Source organism: Diadema setosum, chromosome 2 (genome assembly GCF_964275005.1).
Source record: "Diadema setosum chromosome 2, eeDiaSeto1, whole genome shotgun sequence".
Classification (NCBI taxonomy): domain Eukaryota; kingdom Metazoa; phylum Echinodermata; class Echinoidea; order Diadematoida; family Diadematidae; genus Diadema; species Diadema setosum.
This window is the reverse complement of record NC_092686.1, coordinates 34,741,391-34,749,435: the sequence shown is the minus strand read 5'-3', so window position 1 is coordinate 34,749,435 and position 8,045 is coordinate 34,741,391.

The following is an 8,045-nucleotide window of genomic DNA, read 5'->3' as shown; positions in this document are numbered from 1 at the left end:
TCTCACACTGACGTGTCTGGTTTCACTGGAGGGCCACTTGTGTGACGACTTCAGTGTGCTTCGTATGCCCTCAAGATGCAACACGTAATTTTGTGGCAAGTTGCCGTCAGCCCTGTATCATCCATTATGGCTGGTGGGATGGGGAGAATAATTGTGAGGAGAGGGAACGGGGTGGGGGGAGGCTAATTACTATGAGTAGGCTAATTGTTTGAATCTGCAGTATCATTTTCACTTTGCAATCTTAACATCTACATTAGATAAGATATCATAAATGCATGTACACATGTACATTCATATCTTCACTCAATTAAGAAGCTGTGGAAATTCTCTTCAAAGGGGAGTTTAATTTTTTTTTTTCAACCCACTCATTACTTTGATACAACCCTCTGCCCCTTCCCCCATTCTCTCCCCTTTACTCACCCCCTCCCAAGCTTTATTTACATATCTGGATATAAGGGCGTTTGAGAGACTGTGTTATTCTCATGCACTCTGCATTATATTTTTCTGCTGTCTGTACATAAATAACATTAATCAATGTTGAACATGGATTTCCTCTATATACTAAATTTACTATCTAGATGATTTTCTAGAGAAACTGCTGCCATCAAATGACAACACTGTTTTTCTTTTCTTTTAGAATGCAGACATTGCTTTTAAGATTATGTTTTTGACATTATATTTGGGGTTGTCTTGAATCTCAAGTCCAGACTTGCGTGCAAGAGTAACTTTGAGGGTTGATATTAAAGTGGTGATAAATTCAAAACAAAAAGTGGGATTTACATGTTTTTCATTTAAGGCTAAAATACCCTAGAGCTGGTAATGGAAGACTTGTTTTATCCTTGATTGAAAAGTGCTTCAGTTTTGATGAGCCCAAATGTGCTTGCACTTGAAGGCCAGAGTAATTCAAATCTAGTTCTTCAACCCCTTGCATGTTCCAAGCCCAGGGGGAAACATAGCACCAGTGATACATATTCTAGTCACATGTTCTGAGACTGGATTGGCTAAAAAGCATCTTTGTTAAACATTAAGGATTTAAAAGTCATGTGTATAGAATTTTGCTCTACTTCTTTTCTTTTTTTTTTCAAATAAGTATATTTTATAAATGTAGTCAATTTGTTTTACTTTTTTATGGCTTTTAAGGGAATTCTGAGCAGTCTGACAAATCAGCTTTCAGATATTGTGCTTTACAGCATATTTTTTCCTTTATTCTCCTGCTCTCTTTCTTTGGTTTAATATACAACTGGACATATTAGGCCTGTCTGCATAATGAACACTGGCATGTGCCAGTTTAATTTCTGCTCTTGTGAGTTCAATGAGGTGGCCAATCATGCATTATGTCATAAATCATTGTCAGTGTAATAAGATGGTGTCCATGATGAAGCTGTCCGTTGCTCTGCTGGAATGTTGGCCACTATAGGTTCCATGATATTTACGTATTATGCTCCTGCGACAATTGCTCCCATGAAATATCTGCATGCTAAGGCAAACATGAATTCTACCCACAAACATAATCCTAACCCTAATCCTCATATCAAACTAAATCTACAGTGTAAAAACCCTATCACAACCCTAACCCTAACCGTAACCCTGAGTCCTTGGAGAAAATAACATTCTTAGAGCAATACTTGTATATTATTGTCACAGTCCTGACCAAATGTCATGTCACCATTCATGACCCATCCTACAACATCTGGACTGATTCAAGCAGGTTGGAGATTTCATCCTCATAATTTTTATGATATCTCTGTTAACACCCAGGTAGCCTCTTTAATATGAATTAATACCAATCTTTCAGAAAATCATGCTATAATTTTCCCATCAGTGCCAGGTATTTATACGTGATGTGTATTTTCACAAGCCTGGAGAGATTTTACAGTGTAGCACAGAAGATTGAAAATGACTTTATATTCACTTGTCTCAACTAAGATATACTGACTGCTGCATTTTTGTTGTTTTTTATATATCTTTAACTTGTGGAAGAGATTTTAGATAAAACTGGATCAAAACTTCCAGGTGATTTTCTACACTATAGTACATTTTACTATAATAATGGTATATTTTTTGGATCAAAAAAGTAGCATACACTTACTGCATACAAAGGGAAGCCAGTTTGTGCACTGACATCAAATATATTTTTTCAGATTTGATTCCCAGTATTAAGCAAATATATATGTACTTTGCAGTGAAATATAAAAAGGAATCCTACTATGTGTATGTTATAAACTGTCTCAAATAACAAATTTCCCTTGAGTGTATTATGTGCTACTCTTGTCCATCCTGATGTTTAGAAATGACCTTTACACCATGGGATTGGATTAAGGCCTTACAGATGAGATAGAGGATCAGAACTCTGGTTTTAAGAACTCTTAATGACAACACATCAATAAGTAGTCGAAAGGATGGTAATTTGACAGTGCTGATGGGTACTGAAAGAGTCAATATTTAGTATGGTATCCAAGGTTGCATTATAATCCACAGTAATCCACAGTACATTGTAAATACAGCTGAAATTTTTATGAGGAAATGCATCCAGTAAACTTGCCATCACTTAACATGATTTCAAAAATGGATTTCTGGCAAGAAAATTGTCCAAAATTATATAACACAGATGATGCATGTCTTTTTGAGCGTCAGTTGAAATAGTGTGCATGCAGTAACTATGCAATTAAGCCTAAACCCACTTTGCTTTGCCTCATGGCTTGAGCACTCCATAGATACCTTAATGCAAACAATTCTGACTGACACACTCAGACCTGTGCATCATTTGTATACATATTGAAATGCATGCTAATTGACACTTCATGTTTATTTGTGACCACCCAGCTCAAAATGTACAAAAAGTAGGCCAAAAGGAAATTTCACCTTTTTTTTTTTTTTTGCACATTTTAAAAGAGTTAGTTCTAAACTTTAACATGATATAGGATATCGTCGCTGGAGTGAGAAGATCTTGTATCTGCAATTTGGGTGAAAATGACTTTTTTGGATTAATGGTCAAATAATGGGTTAAGTGATGTCCTGTCCAAATCTCATCTGTCTTACTCCAAAAATGAAGCCACCATGGGCATGTCAAAGGAAAGGCTATCCCATTGGCCACAGTGCTTTGGCCGCCATGTTTTTTGGCTCTCCTGAACATTTGACATTTTGTACATGTAGATACGAGGTCTTGTCGCCCCAGCAACGATACTTGTGTATATTGGACCAGCATAACTTATTCAAAAAATGCTTGAAATACAGTGTAAGTGATACTTTACATGAGTGGCCCAGTATCATCAAAAAGAGAGAAAAGAGGATTTTAGGTTTGAACAAAGGTGTGCTGCAGGGGATTATCATGAAACATGTTATCTTTCACAGTAAAAGCAGCATCTATCAGAAAACATAAACAAAAACAAATACATTGTTCAGAAAACTGCTAATATCTCAATTTCTGAATTGCTGTAAGCCACAAAATTTTGAGGTAGAGGTAAAGAAAAGATAGTTCTTTCAGGTACGATAAACTTTAACCCACTGAGGACAGTTTGATTTTGCTACAACATTCATTTCCCATAGACACCTGCCTGAGTATACTCAGGACTCGTCCTCAACGGGTTAAAAAGTTGAGGTCAATCAACCAAGATGATACTTTGGTCTATTACAGAGAATCCTGTGACTTTTTCTGGGTTTTGAGCTGGGCAGTCACATTTTAGGAATTGTTTATCATAAAACTACACTTATTGCACCTCTTGCCATTACACAGAGCTCCCGAAAATATCGGATAAATAAATTTAGTGTATTTTGATAGTTTTCTGTATATCTATCGTGAAATTAATATCTGAAGTATCACACTTCCATTCACCAATACTGTTAAAATATTTACATACCATTACAACTGTTTAAGTATGTATAATATATGTATGTATGTATGTATGTATGTGCATTGTATAATTTATGTTGTATCATAATGTACAGATTATATTATACATGTGTGGTCCCAGATAAAACATTTCATCCAAGGATGTGAGATTCAAACATGGCATTCCCTGGGTTCTGGGCCTTATCCTCTGTAAAGTGTACATACCGTAGTGCTTCCACAACTGCCAGGAGTATATTTTGATTTGATCAGCTTATTGAGCTGATGATTTAGGATCAAGTATGTGTGACACACAGCATACAAATATCTCATGTTTACCTTTAATGATAATAGCACTTTTTTAACCGAGATCACTGTCAAAATAATATATTTTTTAAAAAGATGTGTCTTAGAGATTATGTTGTCACCTCACAATGCTTCCTCTGATTTGTTTATGAAAAATACCTTAAAGCTGTTTTTTTTTTTTCAACCATAATTTAGCAGTGGAAGCTTCCTCCACTGTGCAAGGTCATCATACATGTAGGTGAATTGCTATATTGTAGAAAAGGCATTGCAAAGAATACTATTTCTTCATTAAAACAGAAAAAGTAGGTGATTAAGTAAAACATGGTCCACAGAAATGGGAAATTTGTGAAGCATGAGCCTGGCATTATTACCTCATTTGATTTGCTATGTGATTGACAGACACCACCATTTTGTGAAAACACATAAGCTTTGGTGTTGCATAATTATCTTATTTTGGTAGGACAAGTAATTTCAATGAAACTTTCAGTGTTATATTTGATCTTCTCCAAGTTGTGGATTTGTTTTTTTGTTTTTTGTTTTTTTCAGTCAGTACTTGACTTGGATTGTTCACTGAAGATGTATTTTGCAGACTATTTTATAGATGTCTTGAAATTATATCAAATGATTTTTACATTAGATATACTGGCATTTTACCCCCTTTTTGCACTTTGTTAGGTCAAACAAGGCATGCATATCCCAGTTCATTGTTGCTCAGTACACTACCGATATTCATATTTCTGACACAAGAGGAGCACAAAACAATATCTTCGGCAATGAAACCCACAGGGAAGAAGGCTCTGTAATGCAAATCACCTCACAATCCCTGCGTGAGGAAAGTATTTTGGACATACATTTCTGTAATTGACTTCAGCGGTATTTGTGTGAAATGTCCTCGGAGCAAGAGAAGGGTTACTGATACAGACAGCTTTTGACATCCAATGCGCAACTATTCTTCACATACCTCCATCAAGTCCAAAAGTGCGGCTTTCCCCTCACAGGCATCCTTTTACTCCTGACACCTTTGAACATTAAAGCTGATCAATCAGAATTGCTCCCCCCCCCCCTTCTCTATTCCTTTCCCAACATCCTTCTTTTGAGCTGCACTCTCTCTGGAGGCATATCAAATGTCTCTTTCAAGTCCTGTGCACTTTCTTGGGTAAAGCCTTTAATTCGCCGAGTGGCGGTGACACGTTTTCTCGTGAGAAATGGTTGCGAGCTCCGCAGGTGTCTGGGAGCATCGCAGATCCACATCACCATTATATGCTGTGCGACTGCAGCAGCTTCCCCACGACTCCGGCCGCCGACAGATCTGACAAGTGGCTTCTGATGGACATTTGAGGAACCGAACAACATTTCCTGGCGATGACTAAACTCTATAGATGAAGACATTGTGACACATGTTCGCTGGTTGCCAGAGTGAGTGGAAGTGCCTCTGAAAAGATTCCTTGATCCTTAGATCTACAGAATTCATATTTCACTTTCAACCATTTGCAAGAAAATCGAGATAAATCAGTTATCGCCACCGAGGGTTGCTGATAATAGGCAGTGCAATTTGTACTGCATTTACAAATCTCGAGACTTTGTGTCAAAAGATTTTGTGTCACAGGCTTTCTCATCTGCCATCACATTTTGTTTGGAGATGGTGTTTGGTATCCAGTTTAGTACAGGTACAAATGGCTTACAAAGTATATTTCCTGATTTTTATTTCCTTTTATCTTTCTTGTGGCAGCTGGAGTATCTGGTAGATAATTTCATAATATACATGTAATTAATAATGTAAATGTGATTCATTTTCACCATGAATGCAAGTGATATTATAATACAGTTGTAATTACAACCTCTTTAACACTTTAGGCATCCTATTTGCATTACAATTAGAGTCAATGCTTTTGTGACATCTTGTCTTGGAGCTGAGACAGTGAATTATTTTATTTGAAAAAGTGTTAGACGGTGTGAATGGTTAGAAAGTGTGTAAGATTAATTTAGGTGCACATATCTGTGCACTTTGTGTAAAAATTTGCATATCATTATAGCGGTTTCACTAAAATAATGTGGGAGACAGTAGTGAAATGCATGGCAGAATTCAAATTGACTTTATAAATTGTTATCACAGCAAGGTAGGTATGACTTTCGTTTAGAAAATGGAAGAAGGTACAAATTGTACACCAAGAGACAAGAATAAAGAAAAAGCATTGTACTCAAATGAAAATAACTTGTTGCATGAGAGATTTGTAAATGGACTAATGAATGAAACTAATTTTAGCAAAGCATACAGTGATGTATATGAGGTTTGACTGCATTATGGATAATGGGGCATGCACAATTTAGTAATTTAATGTGGTATGGCTATTGTGGAGCAGTTTGCTCAATGGGCTGCGAGAGTTCAGGTGAGTGAAGCACCGCAAATAGCTTGCCTGTGTTTCCTCCGAGCACTCACCCCAAAAATCTCAGTCACAGCTTGGCATGTAGTTATACTCCGGTGTAATCATACACTTTGCTAGTTTGGGAAGCTATCAGTGGCACTCTCTGTATGAGGTGTGCGTTGGCGCTTATTTAGCATGATTACGTCTGCCATTTGGCCAGAAAGTAGTTGGCCTTGCACCATTGGGTGCCCTACTCTTTGCTCGCCCAACTGGGGATGCCACGGCGTGTGCTGACAAATTGAGACCACCATTACGGATGATGCAGGGCTTCAGTCAAGCTCTCCCTGCACTTGTTTTGATTTAAGTCATTATTGGATACATACATCAGTCGTAAGCATCTCGGCATACGAAGCGGTGCGAGCATGGATGCTACCGGTTGATTTGTCGCTGGCGCTAAGAAGGATGAGTAACATATTACCTGCCACATTATACCCATTTTGCCTGCAATGTTGTCGTCTGCTCCGAGGTGAGCTATCTGTTCTGTTTTGCGGTGGTGATGTATTTGCTGCTGCGTCTTATTCCGCTGTAATGTGTTGTTGAAGACAAAGTCGTTCATTTTCAACCCTGGGAACTCATGGTTATCTTATCAAGGTATTAGAGATCAGGGGGAGTAAATGATACTTCAGGTTTCCAAATGCATCTTACAGAACCCACAAAATAAATTAGATCACTTACCCGTCATTTTCCAAATGCATCTTAAGAACTCACAAAGCAAATTAAATCACTTACCCAACATTTTCCAAATGCATCTTACAGAACTCACAAAGCAAATTAAATCACTTACCCATCATTTTCCAAATGCATCTTGCAGAACTCACAAAGCAGATTAAATCACTTTAATACCCAATATTGTTTCGTAGCAGCTGAGACATTGTGAAATTTGCACATCATATGATCAGAGACTAGCAGGATAGAAATATCTGAAAATGACAACATCTGAGTTCCAACATGGATTTTCAAGTTCTCTTCTGTGGTTAAACTGTATGTCTTTATTTCTTGTATTTGAAGTTTTATTACTTGTGTATATTTCCATAAAACCTGGAAAGTGTTGGATGGCATTTTAGTTGTATCCATCTAGCTAATCCGTCTTGCAGATATTGCCTTTTATGTATATTTCAAGGAAAGTAGTGCCTATTTCCCTGTACCCTAGATATATATGCAGTTAAAATGTGCTGTCATGGTAATGTAATATAATTCAAAGATTGTATTTTAAACATAAATGAACAGATCAAAACCTAAATTGTGTCATTCATCTGCCCCATGCATGTTACCTGTTGTACAGTGTATGAAGAATCAAAATTTTCTGTTGAATATTCAGCCAGACTGCAAAGATGATTTGACATTACAAGCACTAAAATTAACACATGGATAGCACAAATCTACATGACTGAGGTGTGTTCTATGCTTAGATTATGAGATTTATAGATGACTGACTTACACATTATTTCATATCTAGATTGACAATACTGTATCACTCATAACAATTAGTT